The 21,278-nt window shown below is 39.4% G+C and overlaps 1 protein-coding gene across 4 annotated transcripts in view; it reads left to right on the top strand.

The window, feature by feature from the left end:
- Hs3st-A (Heparan sulfate 3-O sulfotransferase-A) overlaps positions 1-21,278 on the top strand; it is a 186,155-nt gene that overhangs the window by 140,706 nt on the left and 24,171 nt on the right. For all 4 annotated transcript variants that reach the window (XM_072299679.1, XM_019057630.2, XM_019057629.2 and 1 more), the window contains one exon: positions 12,520-12,559. The gene's annotated coding sequence lies outside the window, so the exon portion shown is untranslated. The remainder of the gene's footprint in view (positions 1-12,519; positions 12,560-21,278) is intronic.

The following is a 21,278-nucleotide window of genomic DNA, read 5'->3' as shown; positions in this document are numbered from 1 at the left end:
CAGCATTTCCGTTAGTATGAGTTGTAAAAATGTATACAGTTTTGAAAGTTCCCCGAGGTTTTACCCAATTAGAAATGAAACATCAGAAATACGTAGAATATAACCGTTAAAAAATTACTCTGTGTCTCAATCAAATGACCCAAGTGTAAAGTAAACTATTTTTTGTGCGTTCGTCATTTCCCTCTTTTGATGCTTTTCTTCGATTAGAATTAAGGGAAAAGGATTTTTTCTTACGAAGCCTTACATTCTTAGACGAGGAAGTGCCAGGAACTATTGTAAAAACTCCGTAAGGCTTAGTCTTAGCCATCTTAGCTATTTAACTATCTTAGTCTAGACATAATAGAATTATGAATGTGAGTGTAACAACAAACACAGTCTAATTGATTTACATGGTGCAAATCTCAGTTGCGAACAGAAAGGGGAAGGGAGACCCACCTGAGAACCACTGAACGGATTATACGTACTACAAACGGCGGCAGAGCTAATGGCTAATGATATTAATTGGTGCCATTGTTGCCGAATGAAAGGCAGTAGCTCAACAATGGACCACTAGACAAGGCACGAATTTCAGCATTCTGATACGTTATTCTTAACCAAAATTTCACGTAGAACACGATGCGCACAACGAAAATTACCGATATCAACTCCTCACGAAGATAATTAATGATTCTTGATGCGTAAATTCAAACCACCCGCTCATGAAAACTCAATGCTCTACGTGATTCACATCGCGCGCTAAACGTTATCATGACAGTATCTGCGATTTAAACATCTGGCAATCTCAATTTTGACGCTTTGGCTCAGCTATAGCAAATTGCTTATAGTTTGAACAACAAATGGTGGGAAATGAACTTTGCTCGATTCGGAAGCTCGCAGAAACCGTTGTAGTGCACGATTCGACTCACGTAGAGCTTTGAGTTTCTAGTGAGCGGGCAGTTCAAAGTCCTCATGACCAATGTGAAATAAAAACGTAAATATCTTCGTTAGGAGTTAGTTTCGGTAATATTCGTTGCGCTAATCGTGTTTTACGTGAAATTCTGGTTAAGGAACATGTATCAGATCGCTTAAATTCGTACCTTGTCTAGTGGTCCGTTCCCTCCACCGAATTAATATTAAACATTTGATCCGCTTAGTGGCTTCATGATTTCGAGGAGAGCATTCAGCGAAACGTATCAAGAGTGTAACGTTTGAAAGCTCAGTGTAGTACACTCTTGTGTGCTCAGTGCACTTGCGTGAGGTCCAAGGATATAAAATTCTCAAATTTTGAAAGTGAAAAATACGAAGTTGTCATTGGTTTTGTATACAATCCCCATTTGTTGCGTACTTTTCGGTGAATAGATTGATCTACCATCAACACCTACAAAAAAGGATCGATCATCGGAATGTTCATAACGAATACCTTGATAATGGATTCTTTACCATAGCTTCAAATGGTGAAGTATCGATGATTGCGCCTCAGCTCATGAAGAGCTCAAGAAGGTGATGCTGCGGTGAGGTAACCCTTTTTTCAGTAGCCGCGGAAAGGGAAGAGGGAGTCCTCAGGGATCAGCCCCCAAGACCGGATAATTTCCCCTCAATAATATAATTTTTTAAGATATATATTCTGGAATCCCACCATAGAGAATTTTATGGCTATACCACCGCCTATATACCCGTAAATGGCTAAAAAAGAGGGGGGGGGATGTATCAGTTTTTAGTGTGAGCGTTGCTTTTTGATACGAAGATTGGGCTAACCGGTTGTCTCATTTGTTAATCACCTTTCTATCAATGGAGATGTTGCATGTGTGAGGGATTTGCGATTTGACCGTTGATTCTTATGTAAAAGTTTGCGAGAAACACGATGGTGCCACTGGTTTTCCCTGAAATCGTCTCCCAAGCTCAAAAAAAAGCTCTCGAAGTGAGGCCAAAATGGAGGGGATATCCCACCCTACCCTATGAGTCCACCTCTACATCAAGACAAACTTTCCATGCAAAGATTGGGAGCAAATACATTAGCAGGGTTGCCGTGTTTTCAATTTTGGAGTCCCCAAATGAAGCCCTGTGGCAGCCCTGTCAATGTATTTGCTCCCTATCTTTGCATGGAGAGATTGTTTTGATGTAGAGGTGGACTCTCAGGGTAGCGTGGGATATCCCCTCCATTTTGGCCTCACTTTGAGAGCTTTTTTTGAGTTTGGGAGACGATTTCAGAGAAAACCGGTGGCATCATTGTGTTTCTCGCGAACTTTTACCTAAGAATCAACAGTCAAATCGCAAATTCCTCACACATGCAACATCTCCATTTCAATTATCAGCTTGCGTCGCCTCAAATTTTGAGTAGGAGACGGCAACACAGCGCCGCGGTGCCTTGATAATTAACCCCACTGATCGCAGATCAAAATCGCGTCTCTTCACTTGGGTATTTATTATATTTACATTCCGATAACGCATCATTAACTCGTTAGCGTGCACGGGGATGTGGAAGGGGTGGGGGTCCGGGAGGGGCGCGAGGGGGGGAGGGGGGTTGGGGCGCCGTCCTGGGCATTTGCAATGGAATAAGCCTGTCACAAACAAAACGCAACGCTTAAACCCCCACACAGCAAGAAAAAGTAACCGGCATTTAGTTTCAGAGGCGTGGCGTGAATTGCGATGTATCGATTGTTCTGCCATTTAAACCCATGGTAAAGAATCGATTATTAAGGTGTTCGCTACGAACACTCTGTTTATCGATCCTTTTCCATAGGTTTAAATGGCATTACAATCGATATATCGCAAAGCACGCCACGCCACTGTTTGGCTTCAATATGAGAAGTAGAAGACAAAGTTGCCGAAAGCTCGTTTAATTTTTTTCGGCTAGTTTTACGTGGGGTTACTTTGACCAAAACCTTTGGGGGCACCGACCCCATTTTTTTTTGTTGATATTTTGCAACCTCATTAAAAATCAGGCGCAAGTGGTCCGGATCGGACCTCGATCGCATTGGAGATAGTTCAATGCGCTAGTCATTCGCGAGTCGCAACCTTTAAGTATGATCTCGAGAGAAACAAGATAATTAGCACAGCGAACTTTGTCACAACTATGTGGAGTAAATTTAAAGTTCAGACCGATGTTTTAGCTGAAAAATTAATTTAAGGACAAATTGGACAGAGTTCATCAGAAAGGAACCAACCCACATTAAGTTGAGACAGAGAAAAATAGGTTTGAAGTTGTATTCCTACTTAAGGTTCAATGTAGAAAATGAAATTCAACCCCTCTTTTCACAAAATAATATCTGTTTTTCGACCTCCAGTTTTTGGCAGGATAAAACGTACGGCTAGTGGAACTCAAAAACATTTTTAACCCAATTTCTTCGAAAATGCGGGTTGGTTCGTTTGTGAAAAACTCGGTCAAATTGTTCAAAACTGCAAGATAGCGGACGGATAGCACCTATTTAATTCATTTCTGTGCATATTAATATTGTAGAGTAGTTTTCGACTCGAAAGCTTTTGAAATCAAATTTACAAGAATTTAAAAATTCAAAAGTTTAAATGGACGTATTCATGCTAAAAAGAAATATACATATGCATGGGATTTACATGCAACAATGCAATATAGCTCTTTTTAGCATTTTTTTTCTTCCTTTTTTCTTGATATGGCCTTCAAATAACTGTACGCTATTTCAAACTGCGATGGTTGATCCATCATCTTGATTCTTCTCCTCACTTTAAAGGGGAAAAAAATGAAATTGCTTCTTTAACAATTTTGTAGTTAAAAAAAGTGTTTCTATGTAAATTATAGAATACAAAAATGTTAATTTAACTTGTGGTTAATTTAGCTTTCTACTATTGTAAAATGTACATTTAAAACATGTCGGACATATTTTTTTAACAATTTAATTGTAAAATCAGCAATCTATTTCTTTCTGTGTACATGCGAAAGTGACGTTAGACGATCTTCTGTCGCAGTTCAGAAGTGTGTAAATTTATTTGGCTTCTACACTGTTACGGCTCACGGCAAATTCTCTCTTGACCTTTTAGTGTATTTTCCGAAAAAAATACACTATTTTTTATTCATAGAGCATCATTTAATTTATACAGTTTTTTAGTTACTTCATTACTAGCGGTCTATTTTTCTTATTTTCTCGTGCACTATCATGCACTGGAAAAAAAAAACGCATTGGATCTAGAGTCCAGACTCTTAAAAACATCGACAAAAAAAAGTACTCCTGATTCAATCAGAATCTAGCTTAAATCAAGAACCAAGCCTCTTAATTTAAGCGGATTTCGTTTTGATCCAAGCAAAAATCCGATTGAATCAAGAGTATTTTTTTTTGTCAATTTTTTCAAGAGTCTGGACTCCAGATCCAATGTGTTTTTTTTTCCAGTGTGTCTAAAACTCAGTCCTTATAGAAATCTGTAAAATAAAAATTTCGAACAAATGAAAGCGTCGAATAGACGGACATTTACACCGAGAACGTATAAATAACGAAATTATAAAAGAGACCGGGGTCGCTGATATACGACGGAAACGCTTTGGGATCCAATGTTTCATTACAACGCACAGCAGGGATAGAAATAATCGACAAAAATAAACGGATATGAGTGAAAAGATAAAGGATGAATAAATTATCAGGCGATTCGCTGCTGGAGTGTGTCCGAACGTTTCATACCCCAGCTCTCGCGCTCTGTCCCTCGTCAGTGGTGAAACGTGAATAATCGACTAGGTATCGATATTTCCCTATTAGGAGCAACGTTAAAGAATCGATCATTAAGGTGTCCGTTGGGAATCGATCCTTCACCATAGGTCCAATCGGCAGATCAATCGATTCGTCGCAAAGCACGCCACGCTACTGATGGCGCTCGAGCCCTTTGAAAAATGATGACCCCAAAAAATGAAAACAATACCTGAGAAACTTCTCCCATACCCCCCGTCTTTTGCAGAGTATTCACGCGTTCCATGAAGGGCGAGAATTCGTGTCATCGTTAGCGCTTTCGATCGCGGTTGTCAGCCATTCATATGTTAAAATACCGATACACTGTTCGGATCTCCGCTTTAAAAATTGAAAAAAATGCCGTTTATTTTGGCAACCTTACTTTCGATGGAAACCCTTTTTTCACCTCCCATGGAAAATTGAGTTGCTGCCAATGTGCCCGTACCAATCAGTCATGATATGAGCGTATGATACGACATCATGACACATATTTATCTATTTTGGAGCCCAACTCACGCAAGTATTTTGTTAAAGTAAACTGATACCCTCCTCTAAATCATGCACACTCACATACTTTTACAAGTGTTACGTACTCATACATCTGCAGTTACCGGGAGATGGTGCAGGAAGGGGGATATTTTAACTCCGAATGGATCAAAGCACCTTTCTAGCAGATGCATGTAGGTTTTTTCGTTCCAAAAAACTTTTGGTGTAGATCAGCTGTAATTGGATTCAGTAAAACGGTGTGATGCATATCAAAATTACAGTCATGTAATATGCATATCTATATGTAGCTATGTTCGAATTATTTCTTTTCATTTACTTATGGATTCCAAAACACTGAAATCAGGATTTCATCTTCACTAGGATTCTTGATAAGTCAGGTGTACTGAGGGTGATTAAAGTCTTTCTGAGTTTATCCGTGAATTTCCATTCCACGCTAACCATTATTATTTTCACAAAATGGAATGTGATTCGTAAAATTATTAAAATGTGTTGAATGAACCTCCACTTTGGCTCTTCATGAAAAAAACTCCTGCAGGCTGATTATTGAAATTAGTAGACAAAGCATTAGACAAAGGAGACGAAGAGAAAATAGAGCTCCCTTTTGGTTGATAAGGGTGGCTGTCATAGTATACGGGAGAAAATGATTGACTAACTGAATGGTCTCTCGCTGGATGACGTCAGTTAGTCTATTACTCACCTACTTTGTTAGTTGCAACCACTCACCTCCACCAATAGGATCGCTACACTTTTCATATGTCTACTTTGTTCGTAGCTTTGTCTATCAATATCAATTATCAGCCCACTGAGTGGCAGAACATTGGAATTTTCCAATTAAATGGACCAGAACCAGACCAGAAACCGGAATGAACAGATTTCTTCCGTTAACCAGAAAGTGGACGTAGGAAGCCAGAATTTCGATGTTGCCTCAATATTTTCTAGAAATCTCTGAAGCGAAGTCTGTTGTCATTCCACCATTTAAAATTCGAGCACAAATGCGAAAAATTAGTGTAAGCTTTTAAAAAGTTTTTTTAAATTCCAAAGTATGTACTTGTATCCTGGAAATGAGAGCTCAGGGACAGATCGATCGAATCAAAAAGTGAAAGAAACGGCACTTCAAATAACATTAAAAACAGCCCTGCCGTGCCAAAGAAGAACGCCGTATGAACATTCGAGGGTTGCCAAATTTCCTTCGATAAAATGTTCAGTTTTGAGGAAAGTTTTGAATATATTTCCTTAAAAGTTCCGGAACTTTAGATGTAAATATGGACAAAATTCTCTGAAAAATTGAAAGAAAAATATTTATAATTTAACCAGGGAACCCATGTTTTATCGAAGAAAAGACATAGCTTGGAGGTTCATACGGCGTTTTCCCTTAACACGGCAGAGCTATAAACTCTTCCTCTCGGTTACCTCGTTTTATTCTCGTACTGCTTGGTGTTAGAGTTTAGTTCTTCACCTCTTTTCTGCTCCCCTTTGTTCCGAGAACAATAAAAACTGACAATGAAAAGCTATTGTTTTTGAGGCGCCCACTTAGGGCGCGCGTGGACGAGGCAAAATATTGAATCACGGCTCTTAGCTTTTTGAGTACCTGAACACGTCTAATTTGATGGACTCGCTGCGAGAGAATACAACTATACTTACTGCTAAGCCAACAGAAATGCATCACTCGAAATTGAAGGCGCTTTTTACTGGTACGTCCTCAAGATTACAAGCACAATCAGAGAGCCTGTCTGAACGCGCAATAATATTGTTGCATCGCGAATAAAAAAGCGAAAGGGTCTTTTGCACGCAGGAGATACGGCTAGGTGAATAGAATTTCTGTGTGTAAAATCGCTCGAAAATTACGTTGGTTACATCAGGAAAGTCTGAAATGCACCCTTGCAATCTGCATAATTTGTAACATTTTCAAATTCACCACGTCAGCGGCCAGTTTCACGTAGTGGCCGGCTTTCAGATTGCCCAATCGGTCATTGTTGCGTACCATCGAAGAAATGTGATTATAATTAAAGTTTGTTAAAATGTCGACAACGCTTAGAAAGCACTGAAAAAGCTATGGTCTCTTTTACATCAAATACTGGCTGTTTAGCGCAACTCAAAAGCCTTCTTCTTTTTTTAATATTCAATTTCAAAATTTCCAACTTCGCAATACTGCAGCGGGAAAAAAGCTTTTTGGGGTTTTGAAAATTTCAGGGACATAGTCATTCCATGATTATCAATGGGAGGGGTAGAGTACCGGGTTAAGGAGGACATTGGTAATTCCTTTTAATAGCGATAAGTAAAAAATTGGGACTTTTACTGATGTTTCTTTAAATTAGCTTTCCGAAATTGAATAAGAAATTGTCAACAATTTAACTGGATGCCATTCTGAAGTCATGTTAGAAAATTGTAGCCGCAAGCCGAATTTTTGCTTTTTAGTGTTTTTTCCTACGATTTAAATATAAGCATTATAGTCGTGTCAGAAAACATCTCTGAACTTCATTGCATAACTCATTTAAACCAATAACAACTATAATTTTTTTACGGAGCGGCGTATGTATCAGTATCCTTTGTGTTCCCGTTTTGAGATATTGCGCTTACGAGGTGTTAACATGAACAAGACATAACAGCAGTGTTGCCGTTTAATCGTCATCCTTTTTTATGCTCGAAAAACGGAAGGGAGGTGAAGAGTATTAAGCGAAGCTAGGTTCGGTTGGGTTAAGCAACTAAACTAACTCTGCAGTGAAGCTTAGGGTATCAAGCAAAATTGAAGGCGCTTCGCTGCGCTCTTGCAGACCGCTTTTACAACTCCTACAATATGCTTGAAAAAACGTAGATAAAATGGAAATACCTATTGATGGGACCTTCAAGACCTTGCAGAAGGGAACCTCCACTAACAATCCCGCCAAAAATTAAAATATCGTATTGAGCTCCTTGAAAGTAAAGCCAGTTTTAAGTTTTAAAGGGTCAAATTCGGGACCGTGAACGGAGGAAAACCCACCGCACCCCTTACCTTGCTTTGATGGAGATAAAACTTTTTTATGTGTTGCTTGGCTTAAACATAATACCTCTGAAAGTTTCAAGACCCCCCAAAAATTTTGATCCCCATCACAGCGTTGTCAGGTTGAAAATTTTGAAATTCAATTTTATAAAAGGAATGAATTTATTGATTGCGTTTTATGGCAGAGAATCGTTAAAAGTACCCATCTTTGTATACAACGTATTACTAACCGGGAGGAGGGGGAGGGGGGCTACAAGCTCCTCCACGACTTCTTTTCTACCCTCATGTTGATTAAAATATGATTCGACCGTTTTTTTTTCTCTACTCCAAATATCGGTCATTGTCGCGTACCATCGAATTATACTATAATTATAAATTTTTAAATAGCAACATCGCTTGAAAAGCACTGAAGACGCTTTTTTTTCTATTACAAAATTTCATTTTGGAAGTTCATTTTATTAAATATCACAAAAATTTTGCATACATGGTCTTTCCTCAAACCATGAAAAAATGACAGCGGTGGAGATGAGATGTTTTTTTTTCCATATTTTGTGAGAGCCTCGAATATACTGACCTCATTCTGAGCGTTCTCGATCTCATCTCCTAATATCAGTTTAAAAACTTTTTCGCCTCACAAGTGATCTTCTCGACGAGCCTGTTTTTCCTTTTATATTTAAATACGCATATATTATTATGCATTAAAAGTTTTTTGATAAGAAGAAAAGCCTTATCATGCAAGCGACTGAAGAAATTGGGACGCACCGGAATGTTCCGGGGGAAAGTCCCATCGGCAAGGCAGTTGCCGCGGAGGGATTGCCGTCCATCCAGTCACGTCGGCCGTTGCCGTATAGTGCTGAAAAATCAGCACTTTTCCTCCGTTTCTTCGCCTCTCCGACGTGAAAACGCTCGTTGATTTTACCTTAATTTCTGCGTGAGCCCCGAAAAGGATGGACTTCATGAAGGATAAGGCTCACATGGAAATCGAGATGAGCCCTTACGTCAGAGGAGGGACGATTTAAACCCATGTGAAATATCCAAATTTAATCGTATAACTTGGCAACGTTTGTCGTGTGGCAGCTTCGGGATTAAAGGGGCTCGACCTCAACGTTGCCGCGTCAAATCATGTTCCCTTGAATTGCAAAATGAGCGGAAACTTTGTGACGTTGCGGGTGAACTCCGCCGTGATAAGGAAAAACGCCGTAGGAACATTCGAGAGTCGCCAAATTTCCTTCGATATAATGTTTATTTTTGAGGCAAGTTGTGAATATTATTCCTTGAAATTTTAAGGAACTTCAGGTGAAATTGCGAACAAAATTATCTGAAAAATTGGATGAAAAATATTCATATGTTTACCAGGAAATTCGTGTTTTATCAAAGGATATTTGGCAACGCCTGAATGTTCTTACGGCGGTTTTCCTTAGCATGGCAGAACTGTTTCCTCGTTTTTTTGCTTTCGAAGGATAGGAGAACGCTTTGTGTCCATGGTGGGTTACTTCCTAGGTAATATTTAAAAAATTTAATGAAAGCGGACTCATCTAGATCTTATTATTTGCCAATAACCGTATATATTATGAAAATCGGCCCAGTAGATCTTCAGGAGCAATTATGACAAGATATGATTTACATTGTCTGATGGGTAAGTATCACAATTTCATCCCGTATATAATGCGGAAAAAAAAATTGGGTTACATTTCGAAAATTAGAGGGAAGCATGCTCATCTAGCTGTTATAACCTGTCAAAAGCCGCAAATATTTGTATCTTGATATTCGCCCAACAGTATTTTAGAACGACCTGAGAAGATGTGAAAATTCACTTTATTCATGTGGAAAAATTCATCATTTTATGCCAGAGTATCTAAACTATCAGCTCATATTGCAAAATTGTAAAAGAGAACTAGCTCATCTAGAGGTTATAATCTGTTGATTGATAGATGCAAAATCATGGAAATCGTGACCCAAACGATCTGTAGAACTAACGATGACAAAAAAATGAAAACTTGGGTAGAGGAATGAGAGAGCCTATAGTAATCATGATGATACGTCGATATCAGAAAAGAGTCCTTCAATAAATATGACATGCATATCAACAAGCTGATTATTGAAATCGATGGACAAAGAGATGTAAATTGGTTGAAACAGACAATTGGTTGTCATAGACAAGGGCAAAAATAATGTACTGTCGGTAAGATCTTTCGTTAGTTGCCGTCAGTGAGTCTATAACTTACCTCCTTTTCCCATTGCAACCACCCCCCTCCGCCAATAGGATCGCCCCATTTTCCCTGTGTCTTCTTTTTTGTCTACTAATTTGTGTATCAATTTCATCTATCAGTCCACAGACGGGAATGGCGGGATCAAAAAAACTCAAACCCGTCAGGGAAAGGGGCACCGAAGTCTTGTAACCAAATCTTCGTTTCTGTGCCTTAAGAATCAAGGCTAATCATTTTTCCAGTTACCAAGAAAGGTAGTGACCATCAAATTTTCAAAATTGCAGCAGTATGTGTCCAAAAAATCGGTGGATATTGCTAAAGTGCATGAGTACAAGTTCCGCAGCAATTGTTACTAATACTGCCACCTAACTACCAGATTTTATTATTCGTTTATCTTTTTTATTATTTTTTTTTCATTCCGCATACGCATGAACGTGTGACGGGGAAAAAAAAAAAAAAAAAAAAAAAAAAAAAAAAAAAAAAAAAACAACAACCTTTAGTGCCGCAGACTCTGGAGGTGAAAGTTTTGTAATTAATACTCTAGTGTAAAGGCATGTTTCACAAAAATGTTGGTACGTGTACACGAAAAAAGAAAAAAAAGCCTAGGTATGTGAAACTAAACTGTAGTTATGAAGGTTTGAAAAGTACAGTTGAAAGAGCGTGGCTGTGGGGGAAAGCTCTTTATCTGCCACGACTGGGGCTCAAAATTGTCCGATTATAAACATTTTCACGACCTCTGCTGATCAGCAAATGAGCTTCAACGCTCACAGCTCATTCTTCGAGTGTTCCGCCGAAAACATGAATAATTTTGGACCGAACTTGACCGAAAGCCCTCTCGCGATGACTTGTCTACTGTGCACTAAATTCCATTTTACCGATGACGGCCGCGTGTGTAAAGATGATAGTACCAAACTACTCACTTCAGTTTGCGACGTTGCAAATTCCCTATGACATTTTCATACTTTTTTTTGAAGGAAGCCTGATACAAGTCATCATACAAAATTCCGTTTGATTTCTTTTCGTTCTTCTGATTCTGAAAATTGCGCGCAACAATTTTGCCTAGTATTATCTTGAAAAATTAAATTCGAGCGGAAATTTCGAAATATGCCATGAGAGCTCCACGGTTCTTTCACTGTTTATGTAAAAAAATGTTTCACAACAGGAACGGTACATAAAAGTAGGCCTCAGCCGTGGATAAATGATGGGTTTCTAATGAAATCTTGCAGCTTGCGGGGAGATAAATACACGTCAATCCCGCGCAACTTCCCCGGAGTTTTTCATGCCACCTCCCCTCCTCTCCCCCCTCCCCTTACAACGCGGCGCCGCGGCGCGTTACCATAAATCATTTCCTACGTTTTCCCCTCCAGCGTTGCCAACTTTTCCATTTAAATCATCGCGCGCTCGGTAACTTCCCAGACTCGGAATTCTCCTCTCCCGCCTCGACTGGCAAGAACGCCGCGCTAGCAGTATTTCTTCTATCCCCTCACGATATCCCATTTTGTTTTATTTATTTTATTTTAATCCCCTGCAACAGAAAAAGCGACACCTATTCAGTCGGCTCTCGACATGAATAAATTCCGACTGCGGCAGAAAGAAACTAGCTCCGGACAAAAATGGCAAGAAATTGGCTTCTTAACAAGATGCCTTGCGATGTAAAAGATCCATTCCCCGCCTCTTATCGCCTCATATTGGTCTTTTAGGGACGCGGGTCTTTCAGTCGCTGCTCGTGAATGAAGTCAGACATTTATGGTAGAAGGGATAAAGGAGGAGTATAGAGGTGTCTGACACGTAAAAAAATTACGTTTGAGGCGCCTGGCATGATGATTGGGGGGGGGGGGGGGGGGGGGGGGGTGTCAACCAATCGGGAATCTTGCCTGACGTCGTTTATTCCGCAGATTAACTATCCCGATGATCGTCAGTTATAGCTCACCAATAAAAGCTATAGCGAAACATTTGAACAGATGAAGAGACAAGGTAATATGATATCATGAGCTTTTAAGGGAGTCTAATTTTTTGCAGCGATTCATATAGGAAATGATATAGAAAATGTTTTTCCATTCGTATTATTTCAGAATTGAAAGTTTCGCGATCTTAGATTTATTGTCACAACAATAATTCGATCTTTGAATTATTTTTAACCAGTTTTTTCCCCTTTTGCTTTCAGATCTGCGCTGATCATCTCCACTGCCCTTTCAGGAAATCTGGTAAGGACCACAGTTTAAAATATCAATTTTATTAATTATGCTGACCTTCGCGAAATTTCCGCCTTAGAAAACACTCCGAAAAATTACATCTATTCAACTGTTTACTGGTTCTGATGGTTGATAGTTTATGAGCAATCAGGTGATAGACGCATCAACTTTTTGGATTTTACTTTCAGGTACAAATGTTGCAAAAACCTGTTGAGCGTCACATAATGTCGGTGGTCGCGACCTATAGTAGTTCCCATTTATGAATGTAGATGGTTAAATGAATGGGTCAGAGTACCTCTTCAGGGAGAGTATAGTCACAGGAGGGTCCAAATCTCATTTGCTTAGCCATCTATGCTTCATAGAGATTTTAAGACCGAAACTGTAGTGAACGTCACACATTACTCGCTAGTTTTTCAAAATGACATAAAACGATTTTTTCTATTGAGTATTCGGAAGTTATGCAGAGTTCGGCATATTTACTCAGTTGCAAAACCATTTTCATGTCTTACATTCTTTAAAATCTTTTCAACCTAGACTTCTGCCATGGCGAGGTTGGTAGGAAGGGGAACAAGTGATAACGGTCCAAGGTTGGTAATAAAGGGCCGGTCATTAAAAAAAGTAACGTTCAATTCCGGATTTTTCAACCCCTACTCCATCTGAACGCTTTTGTGACGTAGTTTTTACCCCTTTAACGAGAAGGCATAATACGCTCACCTCCTCCCCCTCCCCCTCCCCCGAGGAGCTTTACTTATTTCACGAACGGCACCTAACCCGAAGTCACCGCTTCTTTTTTTTGGTTTCTAAGAGTCTCCACGGGGCCCACAGCGTCCATACTCTCTCCATAAAAATACCTCAGGGCAGGTCATAACACAGCAGGCTGATATCAGATTGGTCGGGTAAAAAAGCTTCATCCGATCCTCTCATAAAATTCTCCCGTAGAGCTCAGCAGAACTTGATGCGCCGAGCGTCACCCCAAGCGAGTTCCGCATAAAGGGTCAGATCCGCAGATCTGAAAGTTATCCTGCTTTAGGTAGCTTTATCTAGGTTTCTTTTCTACCCTCCTCCTCTCGCCTTATAGCGTCGCGTCGTTCAAACCGGGAGATTTCCTTCATACCTGGCGCGTCGCGTGGGGTCCCGGGACGTTTCGTTCCGCCCAGGGCTGAACAAGAGGATTACACCTCCATGTGCAGGAAGCTCGCCGTATTTTCATTCAAACATCGCCGAACCATCCCTCCGATAAAATATTTATTTTTATATTATTTTTATTTTTAAGGGAAGTTATACCTGTATAACTTCCCTTAAAAATAAATCAAAATTTTGGTTAGAAAGATGCATCTTTCTAGCCAAAATTTTGATTAGGCAACGGCCGAATAAGTTTATAATGAAAAGTATAGCCAGTGTTTGCAAGTAAAGGTTGTGCTCGCCAGTTGCTTGAAAGAACTATATAAGCATTCAATAATAAAACAAATTACCCAGCGGCTAATATTACAAGTTTTACCGTAAATCTAATCTGAGTCGAGTGAATAATTTTATTGTAGATTTAAGTTCACCTTCTAATATCTCCTATTTTTGGAATTTTGGGTCTTTGTCGCGTCTTTCAATGCTGATGCAGTTTATAACAGGTTTATTCTTAACTTTTCATTATGAAGCTAATGTGAGGGTTGCTTTTGATAGAGTGATTCAAATTATGCGAGATGTTAATAGTGGGTAATTTCCTCGTTATGCTCATATTATTATCATGATAATATTTTACTTATTGTTCGAAATTTCTGTAATTATCGTGTTAAGAGTTATCATACTTATGAGAGTCATATGTAACATGAGGACACCAACCAGAACGAGTAGAAGCTGCATTATTTATAATCATAATAACAGGCTGAAGTTCTTTACCATTCATTATTAGTATAATAATCGTTCGCTCATCTTCATGTACATAATACCAAGACGTTTCAGCTGAAACTCAGCCCTCCTCAGATTTTTTAAAAAATGTTGTACTGTTATATTCAACTGAGGGAAGCTGAGTTTTCAGCCGAAACGTTTTGAGTATTTACGTGAAGATTAGCCTTGTCACCCGCTGTGTAATTTGCTCAATTATTGTATATCTTGTCACGGGCTGCGCAGCATCAATCATATCTCATCTCTATAAGCATTGTAATTGCGTTGATTTCTTTTTCCGAGTTGAGTCTACAATTAAGAAACCCGAGAAAAACTAAGTGTGTACTTGGTCCTTTGCTCAGAATCAATTTGCTTTCTCTCCATTTAGGAGAAAAGAACCAAGTTTTTAAAGTTTGTAAAAAAGTTAAAAATCATTTTCGCAGCAAATTTTACTTTTTTGTGAAAAATAAACAAATAAAGTCCCTACAATTTATTAATATGAACATTTTTAAACGGAAACTCCTTTAAAGGAGAAATAAAAAAGAATCTCTAGAGTGAGCAGACCCTTGTGTACCAAATAATTTGGTTCTTTGTGCTAAACTCGATGTAGTTTCGCTCAACTGAACTTTCATCTTTAAATGTGATGAACTTTCCCATTATCAGTTTATTTTCATGAAAAAACCAATTGATAAGCAAAGCCATAACGCAATCATGTATATTACTTTATTTTATTATTTATATGGTTCGTTTTATCAAACACTTGATTTGCCATTCCTTTGTGCAACGACGGGACGGCATCGCCTTTATCATAAGCGAAACAAATCGGAAGCGCATCACACATTCAGGATTGGGGCGCCTTCAATTGGAGTGATACCTCCAGCTTTGCCGGAGAGTTAGTTTAGTTGCGTGACCTAACTTAACCCAACTCGACTCACAAGGGGAGCTTCCTAAGTGTAACCGGAATTAGAGCCACCCAAAATAAGGTCACCTGCGCCCCCCGGATTGCCTGCAGGTCGCAAGTTTTTGTGTTTTTATGCTTCTGTAGGTCGTTTTTTATGTAAATCATTCAATGAAGATAGAATAATCGGAATTTTTTAATTTTACGGGGGGAGCGAGAGGGGGCTTTGATGATCAACCATTATGTCCATAATACCTCATTAAACATTTGCTGTCGATGACGATTCTGCTGTTATAATTTAGAAGAAACCATGGACCCTCAGTTCAAATATACATATGATCCATACAAAACTGAACCATTTAGAAATTATAACCCATTGATGCCAAATTTTGGGGTACCCCTAATTTTAAAATTTTTTAATTGAGCTATAAGCTACAGCGCTTGACGAAACTCACTTGCCAAAGGCAAATAGTTTCTCGTAGAAACAGACGAGCTTTGAGCTTCAAAACAAGTCTAAGTTATTCTTGAGGGGGCAATTTGAAACGCAGTTAAAATTTTTTAACGTTAATGTGGTGCACCTCACCGAAGGCCCGTTGTGTAAAATTAAAAAATTCCGATTATTCTATCTTCATTAAGAACGACCTACTGAAGCATAAAAACACAAAAACTTGCGACCTGCAGGCAATCCGGGGGGCGCAGGTGACCTTGAGACTCGGAACATACAAGGTTCCCGCGCGCCGCGTCAACTTTGAAGACTCATAACTCCGCTTCTAATTGTTTCCCCAAGATGAACTTGAGCTTGTCTTAAACCTTATGCCCTCTACTTTCATTTAAAGTTGGTTTTGTTTTGCTTCGTGCGAACCGAACGACCGAAAATATCGAAAAACGAAAAATTACGAAAGGGGGACCTTGTATAATTCCCCCAAAAGTGAGTCAAAATTTAAAATTTTATTAATGTCATACATATATTCTGAAAGCTCTTATTTTTCTGGAAATTTTGACACCAAGATCATCTTTCTACGACAAACCGTTGAGAAGTTATGTTACTTTAAAATTTTTGACTTTGACCCCCCATCCCCCCTTTTCCCTGGGGGTTAGGCAAAAAATATGACCAGTATTGAGTGTCCGGGAAGACACTCTTTCATCCCCGAGAAAATCGTAGGATTCCGTGTTTAGGCCGATTTGGCCGTTTTGTTGTAGGGTCCTTTTGTATAAAAATTGCACGCGTACATTTTTGTAAAATAAATTAATTGTTTTAGTCAAATCGGCAACCTTGGAATGGACTCACGTTCCTTAATCCGGGACTCTACTAACTATGCTGCCGTGCCACGGAAGAACGCCGTATGAACATTCGAGAGTTGCCACATTTCCTCCCATAAAATGTTTATTTTTGAGAAAATTTATGAATTTCCTCGACATTTTCAGACACTTTAGATCAAGTTACAAAAAAAATTGTCTGAGAAATCGGAGGAAAACTTTTTACAAATTTTCCTGAAAATGAGTGATTTGCCTAAGTAAATTTGGCAACGCCTTAAGACTCATACGGCGTTTTTCCTTAGCACGGCAGTATGAAGTCTCAGGTTTCTACGCGTTTCCGCGGCTCCATACCGTCGATTCATTAGGAGTCCTATAGGACCCGAGTCTGTCAGACTGGCGTTAATATCCCACCCTTTGTCCGCCAGAGACTCCGAGGGAGAAAATCTCCCTCCGAGAAGGGGGTGTAATTGAGACGTGAACGCTGAAAGCTCGGCTCAAACAGGAGGGAGTTAAGAATAGGAAACGCGAAGCGAGAAGATAACGAATCGGGCGCTAGGCAGGCGCCTGAACAGGTAAATGATAACGGGAGAAGGCCACAACAAACAGCAGGGCTGGCAGGAAGAAAATTACAGATTATTACGACTAACAAGGGAGGATAAACAGGCAAGTAAGGGTCCTTGAGAAATAGGTAGGTGTGGAGAACGGTGACGAAAAGGGGGCTGGAGGGGCCGACGAGGAAAGGAGCAAGCCAGAGACTGCGACGTTGGAAAAGTGCCAGCTCCACGGAAAACTTCAGGATTCACTGTCCGCCCTCATTAACTTTCCAGTCTCGAACTAAATTAATAAATTATACATGTTTATTAATTAAATGAGAAAGCATAGGAATGTAGAAAATAAATTGATAGCAAAGGTGGTGAAAATAGCTTTCAATTTACAAAACGTGTACATCTCAACGCCTTCATCTCGCCGTGAAAGCCTTTTACTAAAGTAGGAAGAAGTAGAAGGAGAGGAAACAGAATTAGGGTAATGAAAGGCTGAGAAAAAACTGCTTCTGTCACTTCTTTCCTCCCATTTTTCTTCTCTCTATTATCCCTCCTCTTCTCCATATCTTTTTTCTTCTCCGTTTTATTGCATCTCCTCCTCTTCGTCCCTTTTTTGGTCCTCTTCTTCATGCTGTCTTTCTTCTTATTCTTCATTTCTTTCTTTTTTCCTCTTCTTCTTTCTATGATTTCTCCTCTTCTTTCTTTGTTTATCATTCCTCGTCCTCCTATCCCTCTATCTTTATCTTCCTCCATATTTTCTTTCTCCACCTTCTCCTCTTCTCTCTCCTTTGCTTCTTTTTCTTCCGATAGTCTCAAAGCAAAACCAAGTATCTCCATTTGCGACATTACAAACTTCCCGTCATACTTTATTTATTCTTTAGCAAACTGGTTTGGGTAATCTCTTGATAAGTTCCTTGATTTTTCTCAGCAGTCAGCAGAATATTTTGTATCAATTTCAAGCTAAGAATAGACCAATTGACAAGGCACTAATGTAAGTATTCTGATTCACGTTTCTTAATCAAGATTTCACGTAAAACACGAATCTTGCATCAAAAATTACTGAAATCAACTTCTGAATAAGATATTAACGTTTTTATTTTACATTGGTCACGGGAAATTTGAATTGCCCGGTCACAAGAAACGCAATACTCTACATGAGTCAAATCGCACCTTCCAATGGTTTTGGCAGGCTTCTCAATTAGGCAATGCTCCTCACCTACCCTTTATTGTTCGAAGCGTTAACAATTTGCTATAGTTGAACCAAAGCGTCAAGATTGAAGTTTCCACATTTCTGTATTGCAGAGACTGCCACGGTATTATTTAGTGTGCGATTTGATTCACGTAGACAATCGAGTTTTCATGAGAAGGAGGTTTGAATTCACGCATCAAGAAACATTAAATATCTCTGAGAGGAGTTCATTTTAGTAATTTTCGTCGAGCAAATCGTTTTTTACGTGAAATTTTGGTTAAGAAACATGTATCAGAATGTCTTACATCGTACCTTGTGTAGTGGTCAATTTGGTTTGATTCTTTTCGCAAAAATGAAATAGGAAGGAGAATTTTGAAACACCCAAGTAGAGATATGTGATTTCGCACATTGACCATCGATACCCCAGGAGTCCGCCCTGCAAGCTTTAAACACAGGGTCTAATTTTCATTGAATCCGGCATCGACGCGGCAGGAGCTTAAAAAGTGACCCAGAAATGTTAAGTAGGCAAAATGAATGGGCTCGAGCGTGGCGTCGCACTGGGCCGCAGTGCGAACGCTCGCGCCCGAACGGGGCATTTTAATATTTCGCGCCGTCAAGCAGTCGGATTCCCGAATGAGGCCTGCCCAAAAATTGCCAGATGCTTTTACTTTTCACCACTGACGAGTGCCAACTACACTTTTTTCCGCAAAACTTGGCAACCGCAGCTGATTCTCGGAACAGAGGCGTGCTCTAGCCGAGAGGAGAAACCAACTCGGGGAGGGGCTCCTCTTGCTGAGAGGTTTAAAAATGTCAAGCCTTCCTTATTCACTCTAGAACTATGCCATGGGTAAACGGCTTCGTCGAGTAACTGCAGTCTTCCCTCTCATTCGGAGCATCGAAAGTTATTCATGCAAATGGAGAATTTGCAGGTGTCTGAAATTTGGTGAATGTTATGTTTCAGACAAAACCACTAACAGAACTAACTGGGTGTCTACAAGTCCGGAATTTCTGGAAAGTCTGACAACAGTACTGATTTTTGAAAAGTGGTCCGGAAGTACCGAGAAAGTACGGAAATCCCGCAAGAAGGTCTGGAAATTTAGACACCCTGACCAAGCACGAGAATTCCTTGATTTCTAAATTGAACAATTATTGGGGGGAGACATGACAAAACAACTGAATCTGGTGAAATACACGCGTTTAAATGGAAAGTGCCGCCAGATGACGTCACAAAGCGGTACATTTTCCCACTTTTAATTCTACCCATATACAATTTGCCATTGGAGGACAATATTATGATAAAACACTGCGAAATCAGCTCATTGAGCACTCTCAGATGAAGCAATGAACATTTTTCGTGCAAATGCTCCAATGTGAGTAACCGCTCTGTGAGGAAGGAATTTACTTATTTACAACGGTGAAAAGTGGTCTTTTTTTTGGTTGCGCCAACGTAAATACTCCTTGCGTCATGGAGACGAGAAATTACACCGAGAAATTTTAAATGTGAGACCAGAAGTTCATGTGTGGCCATCAAATTTATTTAGTCCTAGAATATTTTCATTACGACATGGATACCTCCGTCGTAAACATCGAAAATCTCCCCCAAAATCTTTGCGTAACATCACTTTCACACATTTCTATCACTGATATTTCCGCAAATTGCACTATTTGGCAACGCTGGTAGTAACAGAGGATGTAGTCAGTTTATATTTTAATATGGTAATTAATATATTTATCGAATGAAGATGTATGATACACATAATTCCATTTAAATTATGCGAGAAGAGCGGAAATAGCGCAAAAAAACCAATTGATAAACCAAGGCATGACGCAATTGTTTATTTAATTTAATTTTATTTAATCCGTATTTTTTCGTTTATAGAGATATTTGAGTTGCCATTTCTTTATGCAACGACGGCATGTGAATACGAGCCGCGAGCCGTCATACCTGCCTATATCATAAGCGAGACAAAGTGGAAGCGCATCACACATGCAGGATTGGGGGGCGCCTTCAATTCTAGTGATACTTCCAGCTTTGCAGGAGAGTTAGTTTAGTTGCGTGACCTAACTTAACCAGACCTGACTCATTTGCGATCGGTCCCCGAGCTTTGTGACCGATCAAAATCATAAAACTCGGGCACATTCAATTACCGCAGGGACAAAATTTGTTCCAACGTTCCGGGATGACTTTGTGTTAATTATTTTTTTACAAGGAAACTCATTATAAAATTGTTTCCCTCGAAGTTCTTCGTGAATTTTTGTCACCATTGATAGGCTTGGTAGGTAAATGCTATCTCGGCTCTTGTTCGATCGATTAATGTGAAACTCGATTTCGGGGGGTATTTTTTAACGGGAAACTCGAATTTTCTGTTGAACTTAAAAAAATTAAAGATGATCTACGTGACCTAAATTGGTACACTGAATTTTTCCTTAAGAGTCTATCCTTGCAGTAAGATATGCATTTATTTTACATTCATTTCCGAAATCAATTTACCCCCAGCTCTGATATGGGCGCGCATTTGAAAGGTGATGTGTTGAAACCAAGTATCTTTTTTCGTTTTGTTTTTCTTATTAGATTACTTCACTTTTTATTGGATACTTTAAAATTATTTCATTAATTTGTCTAATTAAGCGAAACTAATTGAAAGCGCATCACGAATTCAGGAAATTGGGGCGCCTTCAATTCGAGTGATACCTCCAGCTTTGTCGGAGAGTTAGTTTAGTTGCGTGACCTAACTTAACCCAACCTGTCCCTGTTGCGATCGGTTCCCGAGCTTTGTCACCCATCAGAATCATGAAACTCGGGCCTATTCAATTACCGCAAAGACAACATTTCATTAAGAATTCGTAAATTAAGATAATTCAACGGTTGTGTATAGTTGCCATCGTCTTCGCTTTCCCATAAATCTGGCTGTAAAAGCACCGTGTTAGCCTGTTTTTCGCGACCAGTGAAAAAGGGGCACACCAATGGCC

Source organism: Bemisia tabaci, chromosome 1 (assembly GCF_918797505.1).
Source record: "Bemisia tabaci chromosome 1, PGI_BMITA_v3".
NCBI classification, from domain to species: Eukaryota; Metazoa; Arthropoda; class Insecta; order Hemiptera; family Aleyrodidae; genus Bemisia; species Bemisia tabaci.
The sequence above is the reverse complement of the archived record's forward strand: the minus strand, read 5'-3'. Positions and strand labels throughout refer to the sequence as shown.